General features: G+C 33.5%; 1 protein-coding gene across 5 annotated transcripts in view; it reads left to right on the forward strand.

Annotated features, from left to right (window-relative positions):
- LOC144220593 (uncharacterized) overlaps positions 1–20203 on the forward strand; it is a 402447-nt gene that overhangs the window by 328549 nt on the left and 53695 nt on the right. For 3 of the 5 annotated variants that reach the window (XR_013331791.1, XR_013331790.1, XR_013331793.1), the window contains one exon: positions 19115–19263. The exons of the other annotated variants lie outside the window; for them this stretch is intronic. The gene's annotated coding sequence lies outside the window, so the exon portion shown is untranslated. The remainder of the gene's footprint in view (positions 1–19114; positions 19264–20203) is intronic. 5 annotated transcript variants of the gene reach the window in all.

Raw genomic sequence — 20203 nt, forward strand, 5'->3', positions numbered from 1 at the left:
GCAAAGCCTGCATTGCGGATCTGTGCTTGCACAGTCATAAGGGGCTCCATGCTCAGAGACACCCTGTACTCAGCTTAGTGCTCTGCTCCTACTACCTTGAAATTTTTAATAATTATGGAAAAGGATCCCGCATATTTATTCTTCACAAGTTCCACAAATTAGACATGGGATCATAGCATTACATAGTTTGTTCTGCACAGAGGAAATATATCTAAGCATAAACTTAGAGTCTCCATAAATGGTTAAACAGAACTTTAGGGGCTATTTAAACTCCTAGCATCAAACATGTTCATCACAGACAGCTAAAAAACAAACAAACAAACAAACAAAAAACCCCTTGATTATTGTAATGAACCCATCTGAATGAATTAAGGTGAACTTTCCCGTCTCCTCATAAAAATAAAAATACATGAAGATGTAAAAATAATTGTAAAAGAATACATATTTGAGCTTAAAGCAATTCTCATATTCCAGAAGCAAAGTAGGGATGCCTTGTTCAGGAAGACTTTAGATTCTGGCCTTAGGGTCTTGGTTTATTACCCTACTATATATAGAAGACAAAAAACTGGAGTAGAAATTCCTGTGTGAAGCTGAGACCCTGTAAACACAGCCTCTTTAATAAAGGATGTTTAAATAACTCTGTTCATGAAACTGACGTGGCAAAGAAGTTCTAAATCTCACCAGGGCTGTAGGTGTGTGTGTGGGTAGAGAAGGCAGGGAAGGTGGAAACTGCCCTTCTAAACCTGTGGTCTACAGGAATAGAGTCCCAATTTACATAGCCAGTGTATTGTGAATGTAATCTCAAAAAATATTTAAAATCCGTCAGATTCTGTGAAACAACTGACCAAACTGCAGTAGCAAAGGTCACGTGCCTTTGCAGAGACACTTCCACAACCCAGTACACATAGGACTTTGTAGGATAAGGCATTCCCAACTAAGGATAAACACTGAGCAGAAATAAGGAGAGAAAACAAACATGAGTAGCAAGGGAATTCACACTTGAAAGGTGGATGATAGGGAATGCTCTAGAAGAAACTTAATAATTTCTAAAATTATTAAAGTAATGGAGAAGAAGTAGAGTATATAATGGAAGGTGAAATGACAACAATCAGAAAATTAGAAACTAACCAAATATAATTAAAAATGAAAAATATAATGGAGATAATAAAAACTCAGTGAGTAAACTAACAGGTAGGTTTCACAATTTTGAAGAAAGAATTGTTAGTGTGTTGGAACGTTGTTAGTGTGTTTGAAGGAATTTACCAAGAAAAAGATACAAAGCTATAAGAACAAGAAAATTATAAAAGAAAGGTTAAAAGAAATGGATTTTAGAATGATAATTCACAATGTATATGTTGATAAAATATCCAGAGTGAAATAGAATAGAGATAATAAAGGAAAAAGTAAACGATCAGGGATTTTCTGAAATTGTTTAAAGAAAGACATGCATCCTTTACAGACAATAATTACACATAGTTCTGCATACTTAATATCCCAAGACATTGTAAAAATTAAAGTGAAGAGAACATTTAAAATGATACCAGGAAAAGAGACAGTTTATCTACAAATAAAAATAAATTTGATTGAAAATTGAATTACTAACAACTAGAAATTAATGAAATATTAATACTTAGAATACTAATGAGTTAATTAACATAAATACATAGAATACTAATGAAATATAAATATTGTAAAATTCTATACCCAGTTAAATATCATTTGATACTAGTGAAATGAAAACAAGATCAAGTCTGAGTTTTCCACTCAGAGAACTGTACAGTTCAGTCTGTAGGAAACAAGTTAGAAGCAAGGAGAAATCCAGTTCAATACATAAGCAAAATATTAATAATATTAATAATATTAATAAAATAAATATAGATGGTCAAATAACAATGAATATATTAATTTTGACAGTGTTAAGACCAAAGCATGCTAAAATAATAGAAAGCATAATAATGAGAAGAGAAATATGTTAACTTTAGACCTTGTTGCCACGTTTACACCTGCACAATTAAAATGCAGTTACTAAACCGTAAGTTCATTTATTACAAATGAGTGGGAGGGGATGAATAAGTTAAAATCTATAAATCTAATGGATTTTTCAAAAAGGAAGAATCAGGAAAGAAGCAATGACAAAACAAAAATATACAGTAGAAATAACTCTAAATCAGAGTAAACATAAACATATTAATTTAGTGATAAAAACAAAATTATCAACAGAATTAGAACCAAAATATAGTAGAACAAAAGTTGAAAGCAGAGCTAGGGAGAGATATGCCAGAGTTCTACTAACCAAAGGGACACTTGTATAGCAATACTAATATAAGACAAAATGGACTTAAAAAAATCACACAGAATGAAGAGTTATTTCATTCTGAAAAAAAGGAGTACTTCAGTATGTTTTCATGTATAATCACAAACAGATGCATACTTAACAGCATAGCCTAAAAATATGAAAAGCAAAAATTGATGGAAGAAAAATGAACTTCAGTTTTATCTGAAATGTTATGTCTTAAGACAATAATATTAATATGTAGCAAAATGTTAATGTCTAGTTATTTGTGAATGGCAGGTACACTGATTTTTTATGGATATCTTTGTGCTTTAGGATGTTTGAAATATTTTAATAGCATTTAAAATATTTAGTAACTTACACCTAAAAAATTGGGTAACTGTTGTTCTGTCACTTGAACTAATTGAGAGTATTGTATATTTATGTATGTGTGTAGATATAAATGCATGCATACATATAAATTCATGAATTCAATGAACATTTATTCAATGCCTTCTGCTTTCCAGCCATGAAAGCAGGGTAGGAGCAAAAGCCAGATTAATGTCAGGGAAATCGGCTAGGTTTTGCTGTGGAAACCAACCCCCCCAACTTCAGTGGTTTAATGCAAATTATTTTAAAAAAATTTATTATTTTTTTTTTTTCTGAGAGAGAGAGAGAAACAGCATGAGCAGGGGAGGGTCAGAGAAAGAGGAAGATACAGAACCTGAAACAGGCTCCAGGCTCTGAGCTAGCCGTCAGCACAGAGCCCGAGGCGGGGCTTGAACCCAGAACCGTGTGATCATGACCTGAGCCGAAGTTGGACGCTTAACTGCCTGAGCCACCCAGGCGCCACTGTTTTAAACTTATTAAAATTTCAAACCACTGCAAGTTCAGGTTTCTCCCCAGAGCCACTTTCTTCAACCTGATTTGGGCAGATAAAGCCTCTACAATTGTTGGAAGACAAAATTTTGATCTATATGGAGGAAAAAATGAAATGAAGAGTCACATGCCAATTCTTAAATGATCTCATTATCCCTTGTATATCATTGAGTAAAGAAAATTAGATGGCTACGCCAAACCTCATACAGGTAGCAAAATGACAGTAAGGAAAAAGAACTAGAAATTTTTGTTGAGCATAGTATGGAAGAATACAATTTTCCTATCATGTTGGAACTAGCAATTGAGTATAGAGTCTAGATCAAGAATTCTTAGTCTAGCACTATTGACATTTTTGACTGGATAATTCTTTGCTATGAAGCACAGTCCTATGCAATGTAGAATGTTTAGAGGCATCCCTGACCTCTGCCCATCTCCTGGTTGTGACAACTCCAAATGTTTCCAGACATTTCCATGTCACAAAGTCCTGGTTGAGAAACACTGGTCTCGAAGAAATAGAAGAACTATCTTATAGAATATAAGTGTATGAGGTTCCTTAACAGGAAGTATAGGTGCTGAAAATATAAGTAAGTTTATCTTCAAATTTATGTTGATTCACCCATAACCTTCATAAAGTCCTTATTTTAACAATATGAGAAACTGTCCCTTTTTTTATTTATTCCAAAAGTATGACAATCATATGCTCCTATAATGTCACTGTCCCCTGTGCCAGTGGAAAAAGATGCCTTTTTTGACAGGAATGTGGGCACATTATTCAATTGTCATCCAGAACATGGAGCCTTGAGATGTTTTTCTAGAACAGTGGCATATTGGTTCAAACAGCAAAAACAAGAATGCGTTGAAGCCAGTCATGATAGGGAGGCCAAGATATGGAGATCAGTAACCAGGGATAATACTCAAAGAATATACTGGGGCAACCAAAACAAGAGGAAGACCAAGAACCAGAGGCCAGATGGCACTTGTTGCTGGAAATAAACAAGGAGTATTCATGTTCGAGTTCATAGATGAATATTCACAGCTCAGATTTCTGGGCAGAGAGATGTAAGTACAGAGTTCTTAACTGGATCGATGGACAAGAATGGAATTGTGAGTCCCTAAGCACAAGATTGATAAACCAGAGGGTTGGAAATGAATTCCAGTGAGCAGCCAGGCTGGCTACAGAAGATAGAGACAAAGTTCCTCAGCATTACTGCTACTGAGAGGAAAAAAAAAAAAAGATTTTCAGTTGAAAGGTTGTGATAAGCTAGATAAGTTGCCTTGGCAGTTAATGATAGGAAAGGGTTTGTAGCCTTTTACGAAGCATTATGGAGCATAGGGAAATAGAAATTATAGTGCAATGAATGTGTTTGCAATATATTAGCGATTATCAATGTTTATATACTAATTCATAGTATAATAAATTGACAAAGTGATGCTATAAAATGGATCCACTGTCATCTTGTTTAACACTTGACACTAAGCTTATTTGCTTTAAATTGAATCCTGTAATTCACAAGGAAGTAATTCTTTAGTATTTTACTCTATAAACTGTTGGCTTCGGTAAACAGAAAATAGACCCATCTTGTGGCCACAGCCTATTTAAATTTTTAAAAAAGCAATCAAACATGCTTATTATAAATGATTCACAAAATAAAGATATACATAAAGAATGAGAATTCTTTTTTCTCCGTCTAACTGCTCAGACCTTTGTAAGAACTATTTTAAACAGTTTTCAGGTTAATTTGTAGCCTTTATTTTAGTTTTTTTTTTAATTAGCAAAATCTGTTCCCAAAGAGTTACTTTTGACAACCATTTATTAATTTCTATTTTATTGAATTTTGCATTTCTATTTTGTGACTATTTACACAGAAGTTCAATTATTAAGAAATATATTAAGTTAATTACTATTCTTAGCAGTTTTATTTGTTCATTCTTATTTTTTGTATATCATATCATTTTCTCTTCACTTCACTTTTCAATTTGCACACACATAACATCATACTGTTTAAAGTTCCATGGGCGATAAGTCTTCTTTGTATTTGTGTATATATACAGAATTCTCTGTTTTGAAATATTCCAAAGAATGGGTGTATATTTCAGGTTCAAAGCTTTCTTCAGCAAGTTTTCTGTAGTGCTACATTTTGTATTTTTGTTTCTTTTGTTTTATTAGCATTTCTTATTTCCTGATATAAATGAGTTTGGTTCATATTTCTTCATAGATATCATCTTTTTTCTCCCTAGTAATTTATAGGATTGTTGTTTTTATCTTTAGAGATTTACTGTCTAGGAGTGTGGTGCTTGAGGATGTATTAATGCTTCTGTATTCTATATTCTAAAAGAATCTCTTTTCCCTGATTTTACACTGATTTAATCTTTTGTCTTTGGACAATTCTCTACCTCTGCTGACTTTTTTTTTTTCCCTTTCTTTTCCTCCCACCACCATCTACCTTTAAAAATGTCAGCACCTATGTTTTTAATGTCAAAGAACCTTGGGACTTTTATTTGTTTTTGTTTTTGTTTTTAAATAACAGGACCTTCTACTTTTAGTTATGTGATAGCATCTTGAAGCTCTTTGAATGTGCAAATCATACATTTTGTTTTCCTGCTGATTTCTTGTGTTTCCTGATTTAGCTTTACTTCTTGGATTTACAGATTGCTTTTACAGGCCTAACCATCAATAATTTTCCTCAAATATCTGGTGATTTGGACAATTTATTTACATATACATATTTCTGCATATGCATATATATATGCTTACGTCTAAATTTATACGTAAATGAGGATCTTGATTGACCAAACCTATCAATAGAGGGCCTTAACTCAGTTCTCCTGAAGATCTATATGATTCATTAGACGATATTGCTGGAAACCTGGAGTCCAGTTGGCTTGTTCTCCTGGGACTGTGGAAATACACTCTGAGTCACCATCCAGCTTTATCCCCTAGCCCTCTCCCCATTTGGTATCTCCTCAGGGATTGCCTATATTATTCAGCAAGATATACTTAAAGTCTTAGTCTTGCTGGACCTTCAAAGCTAACCAGCTCCTTAATTAAGTTTTCTACGTGTTACTCATGGACTGATTTTGCTTCCAACACCCCTACCTTAGATATTGGAGCTATGTCAAAGCTCTACTTAGAAAATACACTTTTTTCAATGATTTTTGGGAGCCCTTAATCCAAATGTCAAACACATTAAAGTATTCCCATATCAAAAGTAAATGAAAATATTTTGTAATATAAACAATATGTTAATTAAAAATACTTTGGCCTAAAGTAGCTAACTTAATACAGTTGGCTTTGATTTCTCAATAGTATCATCATATTTGGGAATTTTTGGTAAGTGAGAATATCTAACTTCATTAACATGCAATTAAATGTTTATGCTGTGTAAAACAAGCAAGACAATAAGTAGAGTTTTAAGTTCTGTGGACATTTAAGCAAGTGTGTTTTTCATTTGAAGTTTGTACTTTTGTATTTTGAAGCCAATATATTTTTTCAATATTGAAACATTTTTGTAGATCTTTAAAATTTTTTTTAACATTTATTCATTTCCTGAGGGCAGAGAGAGAGAGCGAGCGAGCACAAGCAGGAGAGAGGCAGAGAGAGAAAGAGATACAGAATCCAAAGCAGGCTCCAGGCTCTGAACTGTCAGCACAGAGCCCAATGCAGAGCTCAAACTCACGAACTGAGAGACCATGACCTGGTCTGAAATCGGACACTTAACTGACTAAGCCACCCAGAGGTCCCACAGTTTTGTAGCTCTTAAGCAGTGACCCACTTTTAAACTAGTGTGGCTTGCTTATTTCTTAGCGTGTTTGGATTTTACCTTTTGTTTGAGCTCCTCTACTTTAAATCTTCTATGCATTCCTCAAATTTTGTTCTGCTAATAGTCCACTTCTATTTTATAGTACTAATATTGATTCATTTTCAATTTTACATTTCTTCAATCATTCTAATGGGATTTGGAGAGGTATAAAAGTGAAACTCTGTGTTGAGTCAGCTATCTTTGACCAGAGCCTATAATCACTCTCGATTGAGAAACTTTCACTTTGACCATATACATTTTTAATAAATATAATCTATTGCCAGTACTTAAATTTAAATAGAAGCTAATTCCCAGTTCTTAACAAGCTCTCTTCAGCAGTTCATGGAGAATGTTCTTAACCCTGTACTGTAAGTGGAGTGAACACCCCTGAAGGAGTCTGGATATATCTAAAGACCAGAGTAAGTCGTTGTCCTTTTTTGTAAGTGAATGTACACAAAGCTGCTGTCATATCAATACTCCTTTCTTACACTAACTGTTTTAAATATTTGTCTGAATATGATCGGATCTCCTACTTAGACTACATTTCAGCGATTATAACTTACTCATCCTTATAATTCTCAGTTAGGAGACATTTTCTGAAGCTCATATGTTTTCTGGAAGAGAGAACGAGAAGAGTAAATATTAGAACAAAGGAAGAAAGGAGGAGGAGAGAGAAAGAGAGGAAGAAAATTTTATGAGCTGTGTTTTACAACTGCTAATGCAAATAAAATACTTTAGTCTTTAGTATTAAGATACATTTGTGGCATCTATTTAGTGTATTGTCTCTTTAGAACTGTCCAAACATTTGATGACTGTTAATGGAACCCATATTTTGGTGAAGTTCAGAAAATGCTATGCATTTCAATCTTAGCTTGTGAATATAAAGACTTTAGGACATTGTTTCTTAAAATGCCAGGGAGGAGGTGCGTCATGAACACTTTCACAGTCTAGTATTGAAAACAAGGCACTTCTCCCCAAGAGAATAAAAACCAGATTGTGCAAATGATTCTAGAAGAATAGTGAGCTCTCTGGAGTCCCTCTGTGGGGCTCCATAGTTAAGACTTGTAGAAAGTTAATATAACTCCCTGCTTGATAATATTATATACATGTACTGATTATTTTATGTGTATCTTGAGCCTGATATTTGAATGAAATGAAAGAAAAAAAAGGGAAGGGGGGAGGGAAGAAAGAGAAAGCTGCTTTTTATTTTTTTATTCTTTTTATTTTTTAAATAAAATTTTAATTTTCTAATAAAATTCTTTTATTTTTTTAATTTTTTTTTTATGAGAGAGAGAGGGAGAAACAGCGTGAGCAGGGGAGGGACAGAGAGAGAGGGAGACACAGTATCTGAAGGAGGCTTCAGGCTCTGAGCTGTCAGTACAGAACCTGACACGGGGCTCGAACCCACGAACTGTGAGATCATGACCTGAGCTGTAGTCGGACGCCTAACCAACTGAGCCACCCAGGTGCCCCGCAAGTCCTTTTTAATAATGTTTAATTTGTTTTGATAAATACAAGGTATATTGTGACAGCATAACTATTATCTTTAGACTTGGAATTTTTGTTTAACAACTTTACCAAAAGTATAGTCTGAAGTAAATTATTGTGTTACTGCCTTTTCATTACTTCTCTTTCTAAATATAGGTTAATAATAATTTCCTACCTTCTTCAAGGGTTTGTTGTGAATATTAAATGATGATAAATTACAGATTGTATGATTACATCATTAAATTTTACCATCATAATTATAAATGCAACTCCTTTCCTAATTTACTATTATTTAGGTTCTAAAATGTGCCTCTGATCATCCATAACTTTATTTTATACATCAAAATTTAAAAGTCCCTAAGGTATATCAAACTCCATTGTTATATGTTTCTCTTTTTTATATATCCATTACATCCCATGATGGTAAGGGTTGTGCCCTTCTTGTTGTTAGCTGAATCTGATAAGCTTCTCAGTGTGAAAAAATGAAATCAGGTAGAGAGTAACTCAGTATTGAGTTCATTTTTGGGCAGTTTGCTTCTACTTCAGTGACAGGTGTATTTGGAAGCAGATGATAATGCTCTGATGAAATAGAGACATGGTATACGATTTTTCAATATTTTTAGGTGCTTTAAAATAACCATCTAATCATAGTTTGTACTTATTTCCATAAAAAGCTTTCTTATTGGAGGCTTTTTTTTTTTTGCTTGCATATACTTATTTTAGAAACCATAAACACAGTGGAATTTACTACAGTTATGTGCAACAATACATCAAGCTCTAAGTAATTATTTATTATGCTTCTGGGAACAATTTAAGGATGATTCATCAACAAAGCTAGTAGAATTTCACGTATCATGTCTTCAATGAGTTATATTAATAATGAAACATTTTCAATTATGATCTGTTGAAATATTCTTTCTAGGATTTTATCATGTGTATTTAGCTCTGAAGAAATGATGTTTTTGCTAGGACTGGGAATGGGCAAGAGAAAAGAGGAAAAGAAAAAAAAATCAAAGATTTATTGAAATAGCTCCCCTTATATCATTTTCCCAGTTCACAATACAAATAACCCAAATATCTATCAAAATAATTATTCACACAGAAGTGCAGAAATTGTTATATTCTTATGAAGAGATAGCAATACACCTGGAAGAAAATCCAGCTGGTTTGCTGCTGCTGTGGGGTGAAGTTTGGCCCTGAAATGTTTTTGTAGTATTGGGTGCATGGGTGCCTTGTGTGCAACTAACGTCAGAGAGTCTTAGGTTCTGGATTTCTAGGCTTGAAATGTTGTCATTGAACTACATCATACTGCACTCCCAGGCTGTACACTGACCAGGATGCAGGTTTGAGTCCACACAGAGCAAACTCAACAGAGGTCTTTTTTGTTTGCCCCTCAACAAATTCAAGGGCTGGCTTACAGGCGAACTGGTATTTGGAGTAAATAATTGTTGTTTGAGATAATGTTTCTTTCTTTGCTAAGGCAGAAAGGATTCTGTTGATGAGCAGTGGGTGTAGAACCTTTGTGGATTTGCTCTGTCCCAAAGTTAATTTCCTAAATATTCTAATTATGACATAGGCTAACACGGTATTGATGACCACAACTGCTAAAATGGCTCCTGATATCCATCTTTTATAATTCTGCCTTCACTGTTCCCGTTTTTTTTCATACAAGCTGCTTTAAAAAAAAACATATTTTATTAATTATAATTTTCTAGTCTTGAAATATCTTATAGGCTTTTCTTGTTTGTATGTTTTGCTGTTGTTGTTGTATTTTCCCTGCAATAAGTTACTAAGGGCAAAAATTGTCCAGTAGATGATTAGCCTGATGGTAGAACTTGGATAACAGTTTAGAAAGGATAATGTTAATGTTTTCTTTTTTTTCCCTTATACCATTTTATCCTCTGGTTTACTGGTTTTATTCCTATTGTTATTTCTACTTCTGTCCTGTTCCTTTCATTTATCTTTTATTTTTTATAATAGTTTGGTAATACATTGTTTATAAAACTATAGATTTAATATAATAAAAATCTGTATACTCAAAACCAAACTTAGGAAATAAAACATGACAATGCAGTTGATGACCCCTGAATCCCACTTTAAAATTTGCTTGTCTCCTCTTTAAACAGAATTAACTACTATCCAGATTTCAACATTTAAAACTTACATATTTTAGGGGTGCCTGGCTGGCATCATCAGTAGAGCATACAACCCTTGATCTCGGGGTTGTAAGTTCAAGTCCCACATTAGGTATAAAGATTACTTAAAAATTAAATCTTTTTAAAATTTCATATTTTAGTATTTAATTTGCATATTTGAAACATTAAACATTTGTATATTTGACATAACCTTCTGCAACTTAACTTCACACTGCATTTATTTTCTAAAGTTTAGTTTATATCATATAATACTCTTTTGTATGAATATACCAGAGTTTATTTGTTCATCCTCTTGTTAGTGGATATGGATATTAGTTATAATTTTTCCCTATACCAAATATTACTTGAGTCAACATTTTTACATATATTTTAGGAGACTGCATGCCCAAGGATAGGATTGATGGGGATTGCTTGTTTTAGGGAATATTATACTTTAATTGAACTAGATAAATTGTTCTCTAAGGTAGTTTGACCAAGTTACTCTCCTCTTGTGAGCATATGAGAATTCCATTCCTTCACGTCTTTCCTAGTACTAGGATTTGGACAACTTTGTAGCATTTTGATTTCTTTCTGTTGTCTGTCTCTTTTTTAATTTCCTTTTTTCCAACTTCTTTTGCTTTATTATATGGTTTTAATTCTGTCTTCCTGTTAGGCATGGCTCTTTTTTTCTTTTTTTAAGATTTTATTTTTTAAGTAGTCTCTACACCCTATGTGGGACTTTAACTCATAACTCGTAGGATCAAAAGTTGCATGCTCTGCTGACTGAGCCAGCCGGGTGCTGCATGTTAGGCATGACTCATTCATTTTCAGACTTTAAAATTTTCTAATATGAATTTAAATTTACAATTCTATTATACACACTGATTTAGCTAATTACTACTTGCCTTGCTTTGCAATAGTTTTATAATTGTTTGGTTTTAAGCATTTCCTGACTTTAATTCTTATTACTCAAAGTGTGTGTAAAAATTTCCACACCGCTTTTCCTTGTATTTTGTTTTTACTTGCCAACTTGATTGCATTGTAGGTAGATAAATCAGCCTGCATGAAAGTGATTATATCTGTTTAGTTTTGCCTTATATTCTAGAAAGTACTTTTCCCCAAATGCAGGCCAATAAAAGCAAACTTCTTTGTCATCCTCTATGTTTCTAAGTGAATATTTTTCTAGTTTATCTTATTCTGAAATTATAGCAGTTTGAAGGTCTACATTTTATGAGGAGGTCAGTTCCAAGGCTCATCTATATAAGTGTAGGTTTTTAAACATAAATAATGATAGGCCAACTAAATAACCATTAAAAAATAAAATGGGACCTTATTTCTCACCAAACACCAGAATAAAGTCCAAATTCATGAATGATCTGCATGTAGGGAAATAAACTATACAAGAACTAGAAGAAGATTAGAAAACTATGTTTGAAAGATTATAAAGTTTCCTTATAATCTGGACATGGCTTAAACCTAACCAAAACTCAAATTCATATATAATAAACCAAAAATTGATAAATTTGAACATATAAAATTATAAAAATAAATTTTTGTATTAATAAATAGAAAACAAATAGATAACCCAAAAAATAAAAATATAAGATAAAAGACAAACTAGGAGAAAATATTATATATAAATATATCATATATAGACACATATACATATGTAATATATTACATATATACATATATACATATATGTATACATATCATGGATAAGCAATGAATAGCCCCAATATATAAATTCTTAAAATTCAAGGATCAAGAAAACTTCTGAAAACCCAATACAAAAGCTGAGAAAGTACACAGTTCAAATTAAACATATAAATGGCCCAATGCAAATGATGGTCATTAAATTTTACTCATAAATTTAAAAATGTAAACTAAAACTACACTATTATTTCTCATATATTGGCAAGAATTCAAAAACTAGGAAGTACACTCCATTGATGAAACTGAAGAAATACTCTCATACATTGCTTACAAGCATACAAAGCCACTCTGGGGAAGAATTTGTGTTATTTATGGAACCCACAGATGCATTTCGCATTGAGCCTGCAGTGAATGCTATTTATAGCTACAAACACTGAGGAGAAACCTGAATACACACCAAACAAGTTATACACAGATGATTCATGCTATGTTATTTGTAGTAGCAAAATTTTGGAAACAACCTAAATAAATACCCATAAAAGCCTGCTTTGACTTAACTATGGTAGATGTACACAAAAGACTACTATTCAGGTGATAAAAAGAATGAAGAACGTCTCTAGGAACTTCTTTGGGATGATTTCCAGATATATTGTTGAGTGGGAAAAAAAACCCCAAACAATCCAGGATGCAGTAGAGTATTGCTTGTTTTACATGAAGAAATATGGAAAGATGAACAGAAAACTGAGGATAGTGGTTATTAATAGCAGTGGGTGGAACCAACATAGAAGTATATGGATGAGATTGAAAACTTCTCTGCACATACCTTTTCACAGAGTTTTTCTGAAACCATGTAAACCATTTACCTATGCAAAAATATTAACAAATGAAGATTTGAAAAAACTAGTTAATTCTAACTCTTTGTCAAGCTGACACCATGAGCATTTTCACACTTCACAACACCCACAGTTTGGAGTCTTCCCCTAAGAGCTATGAAAACCCACACCTCTTTGTTTGGACCATCTCAACAAATTCAGCTTTGCATGCATGAATTTCTCCTTACCATGCCTTTCTTTCCCTTTCTTTTCCTTTTTGGTTTTGATATTATTACCTTGAAACCTCATTTTTATAGTTCAAAGGATGTTTATTATATGTTATTCAGTTTTTCATTTTTTTTTTTACTACAGAGAAGTTTTTCACAAATCTACTTTGCTGTATTGACAAAATTTTAAAAAAATGAGTTCTTTCTTCATGTCTCTTCTATTTCCTTTTCTTTCCCTTTCTTCCCACTTTTCTCTCAATTCTATAGTTACCTTTCACTCTTATTGCTATCTTGTTTCTCATTTTCCACCTCTGATTCAACTTCCTTTGTCTCATATCTATATTCTCCATTTGTTACTACGGTCAAAAAGATATAATTATCCAAAGTCATTTTAATATAATCGTAAAAGGTCACATAAAATGTCATGTCTGAAAACACCCGTAGTTTCCTAAACACATAAATTTGAAATATTGTGTCACAAACATTTCTAACTTTAAGTATTTCAATAAGTAAAAAAAAAACATATAGAAACACAACCCAGATCATCTTTTGACTAAAAAAAAAACCCCCAAACCATTTGCAATAGACTTTTTTGGTAATAGGTATCAACAGGGATGATATTTTGTCTTATCAGAGATGCACCAGTTAGTTAAAATCCTTTCCCTCCTCTTTTCTAAAAGTTAAACCAAGATGTAAATCCATCTAAATGTTTTCATTTTGCCTCTTCTTTTAGAAAAATGCATCTGACAATTTAGGAATGCTCCAAACCCAAACCATCATGTGAAATTAGAACCAGAAGGGGTGTCTTTTAGGCTGTATTAAATCCATAAAAGTACTATTCTTTCTCTTTGAATTTACAGTCAAAGCTCAAAAAGGTATATTCAAGAATGGAAAAAAAGCTTTTAAACTTTAAATACCTGTGAGTAGTCAGTCATTAGAGATAGAGATAGATCTCAAAATAACGGCCTTTCTTATATTTCTGTTTCTGCTTTTAACTACTCTAACGCTCACTCCTCTTCCTACAAACGGCTGCTGGAACAAAGGAATGGACATTTTCAGTAAAATAGTGGCATTTTGAAATTTCACACTTAGTGTTCTAAAAGTTGTCTAAATGGGTCCTTCCTTCATTATGTTAAATTTTCAGAGGGTGACTTACAGAAGACCATTCCTTAAGTGGTTAGGGGACAGGGGAAGATTAGAGGGGGAGAATGTTTAATATTGAATTGCAGTCGCTGAAACTCATAGTATATGACAATATATCATTTAAGAGCTTAAGCAATTAGTTTAATGAGTGGGTGCTCACTGACACAGTCTTTCCCAAGGATGTTTTTAGCCTTTAGCATAGCCTTGTATGTCCATTAATTTGTTCAGAATTTATCTTAGGCAAATTTTTAAAAAGTCATTTCTCTCTCTCTCTCTCTTTTTTTTTTTAATATTTTATTTATTTGTAGGAGAGAGAGAGAGAGACAGCGTGAGCAGGGGAGGGTCAGAGAGAGAGGGGTTCACAGACTGAAACAGGCTCCAGGCTCTGAGCTGGCAGTCAGCACAGAGCCCGACGCGGGGCTCGAACCCACGAACCGTGAGATCATGACCTAAGCGAAAGTCAGACGCTTAACTGACTAAGCCACCCAGGCTCCCCTAAAAAGTCATTTCTCATTCAAAAGTGTATCTTTTATCTTAGAAGGCATAATTTTATTTGCCAAGGATAGAACAACACCTAAAAATTTTAAATGTCATCTTAACCTTAGTGATAAGTGTGTCTATTCTTTTTTTTTTTTTTTTAATTTTTATTTCTGAGAAAGAGACAGCATGAGCAGGGGAGGCTCAGAGAGAGGGAGACACATCATCTGAAGCAGGCTCCAGGCTCTGAGCTAGCTGTCAGCACAGAGCCTGACACGGGGCTCAAACCCACAAACTGTGAGATCATGACCTGGGCTGATGTCGGACACTTAACCGACTGAGCCACCCAGGTGCCCCTAAATGTGTCTATTCTTAACTGAAGAGGGCACTTGTTGGGATGAGCACTGGGTGTTTCACATGTAAGTGATGAATCACTAAGTTCTACTCTGAAACCCTTATTACACTGTAAGTCAACTAACTAGAATTTAAATAAGAATTTGAAAAAAAAGAAACTTAAAAATATAAGTGTTTATATTTAACATAAAAGTAAAGAGGATTGGCAGATTCATTCACATTTCTTTATGGGGAAAATAATGAATTTATTGCCTCTCTGTTTCAGTAATTAATCAAGACCTTTATTGTAGCATCACTGTGCATCAATAACAATAGGGTTTGCTGCCAAACTGCAAATCTAAATTTCGATTTCTTGAGAGATAAAGCCAGTCTTATTTAAATTATGTCTCTTATTAACACCGTAACATTTCTTTTAAACCGTGATTATTGTTAATGCAAATACGTTTTTCAATGTAACTATTCCTGCAGAAGAAATAGTATAAAAAGGAGAGTAGATAGAGAAAAAGACAAAGAATGTGATTCTGGCAGGTAAGAGAAAAAAACAGAAAATAATATGATATTCTTAGCAACATGTTGTAAAATTTAAGACAACAAAATAATACTAAATCTTTGGACTTCTAGTCATTGAGATCAATAAATTTGACTGATCTAGATAGCTATCTCATTTCCATAATTGTTCATTTAGTTTCCTTATGTACAAGTATGCCTATGTGTTTGGACTTCTCTCTCAGTTTTATTGAAATATAATTAACATATAGCACTATTTATGTTTAAGTTGCAGGGCATGATGACTTGACTTCCATATATTATGAAATGATTGCCATAATGAGTTAACATCCATTATCTTATATAGATACAAAAAATAGAAAACATGTTTTTTTTTCTTGTGGTAATGTTTGTTTGTGTTTCATAAGATAATTTCCCACTCAGCTTTTCTCTCTTTCCAGTGATCAGAATTTTAACTTTTTGGGGAAATGGCAAATTGTATTTTAAAGTGGAAACATATGAAATAGAAGTTCTTAACTTGGGATCTGTGGGTAGACTCTAATAGTTTTTTTGTTGTTGCTCTTATTTGGGGTATGTATGTGTATGATTAGAAATTTATTTATTTTTTTAATTTTTTAATGTTTTTTAAATTTATTTCTGAAAGAGAGAGACAGCGAGAGCAAGGGAGGGTCAGAGAGAGAGGGAGGCACAGAATCTGAAGCACTCTCCAGGCTCTGAGTTAGCTGTCAGCACAGAGCCCAACACGGGGCTGGAACCCACAAACCATGAGATCATGACCTGAGCCGAAGTCGGGCGCTTAACTGACTGAGCCACCCAGGCGCCCCTAGAAATTTTAAAAATCACATATTTAGTTATATTTAGTGATATTTTCTCTAGAGTCAATATAGTAGTTCCTTCAATTATGAATGTAGACGACAAACCATAGTACTATTGGCAATTCCTGTGAATTTGTCACCAATAAACATAATAGAAATCTGTTGTTGCTGCAGTGAACTTGATTTATGTATACTAATGACCACCTTGAACTAACAATCATTATGAAACCTGCTGCGAAATCTGTTACTTAATGTGTTAATAAGCAAGACCATATATGACCATATCACATTTTAAAAATAATTTGGTAATGGTATTTTAATGTAATTGGTTTCTTTGTAATTATTTGTACTTTAATATTTTAGATACTTAAAACCACCATTAGAAGTGCAGAGGCTTAAACAGCCTACCAATGGGCTCCATTGCATGCACTCTCACATGCACACTATGAAGAGTTCTTGAATCCATTTATGCAATTATATTACAGCAGAAACTTTCTTTTGCAATGTATGCCTCTTGAAAGAGAATTTCTTTTGCACTGTATACCCCTTGACAATAAGAATGATGTGGATTTGGTTCCCTAGGTTTCGTTTTTCTACAAGGCCTTACTATACCTCCTAAGTCTTGTCTGCTTTTAACATACTGATTCTGTGTTTTATTTAAACAACGTAAACATCCAGCCACACGCATCAGTCAGGCTCAAGGAGCTGTAGCATTTCCCTTGCGGTTTTGTTGTTTTTATCAATAAAAACCCAACGGCATGCCACGTAGCAAAGATATTTTCTGAGAGTTTCACTGACAAACAATGGCCATGAAGTTAACTTGATAACTATTGTTGCATCCATCTGAAAAGATACCTAAGACAAGACAGAGTGGCTTTTTTCTTCTTCCTTCAATATCTGACTGTAATATGAAGAAGTTTTAATACAATCTAAGCATATAAAATGAGAATATTTAACATTACAAGTTTGATTTTGATATTTTGTAAGTATGTTCTTCAAAATGAAGAGAAAAAATTAGACATCACCAACATCCTTGGACCTCCTGTTTTCTATCTGTATTCTCACTAATTTTTTTTAACTTCATTATGTTATTAAAGCAGATGCATCATCTCTGGAGTCAGTGTTACTAATATTCAAATATGGTTCTACCATTACTTTTTGACTTCAAACTTGTTAATTAATATCTCCAACATAGTGTTCTTGTGTGTTAAATGAAGACTATGACAGCTAAGTCACATAAATGTTTAATAATTAAAGGATATTATAGACACAGGCACACATGCGCGCGCGCGCACACACACACACACACACACACACACAGTGTCCTGCAAAGAGAGCCTGGTTTATTTTAAGTGTACACAGTAAGTGCAAGACAGACAGGAGACATTTCAATGATTTCTAAGTCCTTAACTCCAACCAGTCAGCAAGGCTGATTTTCTCTTTTTCACAGTACAAGTTCTTTTAGAACAAGGTAATTCCATTACACATCTTTATTCAGGTTTTATACTGTCCTATAGCATGGAATTAAGTATCTTATTGATTAAAGCTGAGTAAATATTTAATGTAAACAAACAATAAAAATTTGATTAAAATTCAGTCAGTGTGCTTTTGTGGCCAGTGCAGCTTAGGAAGTTTTTACCTTCTGTTAGGTCCTGGGGATCCAGTAAGTCTTGAGTTGATCTGTTCTTCAGTAGCTCATAATCTAGAAGAGATGAGAGAAGTAAACCATAATTTCACTATAATGGAGTAAGTGATAACATAAGGCATTTGCATAGATCAGAGAAGGTAACAAACTTTGTCTAGACAAGTTGGGAAAACATGACAAATATTGTGACAATAAATTGGACCTTGCAGTTTTAGAAAATTCTATGAAGGGAAATGCAAAGATTGGATGCAAGGAAAAAGCTCGAGGAATAATAATAGAATAAATATGAATGACTGTTAAAGTATTGTCCACATTTTGTTTTCAATAAGTGATACTTTTCTCTCCAAGCACCCCAGTGGAAATAAAAATACAAATTAAATCAATAGGAGACTTAAAAATCCGACACATTGAAAAGAAACTTTTAGAAAAGATATATTGCTAACATTCAGGATTGGCAAGGATTCAGTGAAATGAGCAACCTCTAAAATTATGGAAGACAGAGCAAATTGCTATCACATTCCTGGTGGGGTAATTAGACAGTGTATTAAAGGTTTTATAAATGGTCACATCCTTTAGCATAGTTACTCTGCTTCTTGGAATCTGTACTAAGAAACCAATCAAATATGTATATAAAAACTTATACATGAAGATTTATATTGCAAATAATATACAATAGCTAATGGACTAGAAACAACTTAAATATTTGGCAGGACCGAAAGTGGCAAATAAAGAATGACACAGAGATACACTAGGACACCTTGAAGCCTTTGGAAAACATGTTTGTGAAAAGCATTTAATGACATGGAAATATGCTCATAATATCATAAGGATTGCAGTAGAATATAATAACGTACACTGTAGCCTCAGAGACGGGATTCTTGTCATATCTTTATTGCCATTGTAGAGACTGGAAAAACTTAATGAAGTTATCTGAGCTTCAGCCTCTTCGCCTGCAATATGGGTAAAATAACAGTACTTGCTCTACAAGATTGCTTTCAGGATTCATTGGGAAAACATCTAAAGAGTTTATTTACTGCCTGGCATCCAGAAGGGGTAAGCACTGAATAAATGATAGCTGTGATGGATGATGATAAAATTTTAAACTTCTGGGTTTTTTTCTCTTTCATAAAAATGGTTCTCCTACTGCCTCTTGCTGCACTCAGATGTTATTTGTATGCCTTCTGTCATGTTTGACATGAGCATCTTTGAGTAATAGCCCTAGTGTATCCTTTTATTTTACATACAAATAGTAAAGGCTTCAGTGCCCAGAGCTATGCTTTCTAGAGGCTTTTTCTGATCTTTGACTATTACTGTATATCTACTTTATGTAAAATTAGCTATTATCTAGTAGGCAATATATATAGCACTGCTGTGTTGGAGTGAAAGTAAGATAATAGCAAATAATCTATACTGAGTGCTAAGAATAATGTGTTCATAGGCTGACTCATTTAATTTTCATAGCAACTGCATGAGGTAGGACTATTATAATTCTTATTCCACAGATGAGCATACTCAACTAATTAACTAAGTAGTTAACTAAACAAATTAACCTGTCCAATGTCACACATAATTAGTGGACAAGCCAGGATTTAAGCCCATGTGATCTGACCCCAGAGCCCATAACTCCCTAATATGCTAAACTGCATTCTAGAAGGGCTGCATTTGTAAAATCCGTGCATACAGACACTATGTTAGACTCCTTACTACTGAAACTCCCCTTCCTACCTCTGTGATTGTTAAAAAGTAGCAACTCAGTAAACTTGCCCAAAGCATGACCGGCCAAAGTGAAGAAGATGGACATTTCAAATTTCAAATGCAGTCTGTTGGATGCAGTACTCCTAATAATCGTTCTGCAGCTGCCTTATACATCCAGGACTCTCTGGTACAGTATCTACTGTTGACCCTTCACCATAATACAGTCCTTCAACTTATTATCTGTTACGCTAGAGCAATCCTGTTTGTGGTGGTAACATTATTTGCCAGACATTTGGCT

This window comes from Crocuta crocuta, unplaced genomic scaffold, assembly GCF_008692635.1.
Source record: "Crocuta crocuta isolate KB4526 unplaced genomic scaffold, BGI_CrCroc_1.0 scaffold279, whole genome shotgun sequence".
Lineage (NCBI taxonomy): Eukaryota > Metazoa > Chordata > Mammalia > Carnivora > Hyaenidae > Crocuta > Crocuta crocuta.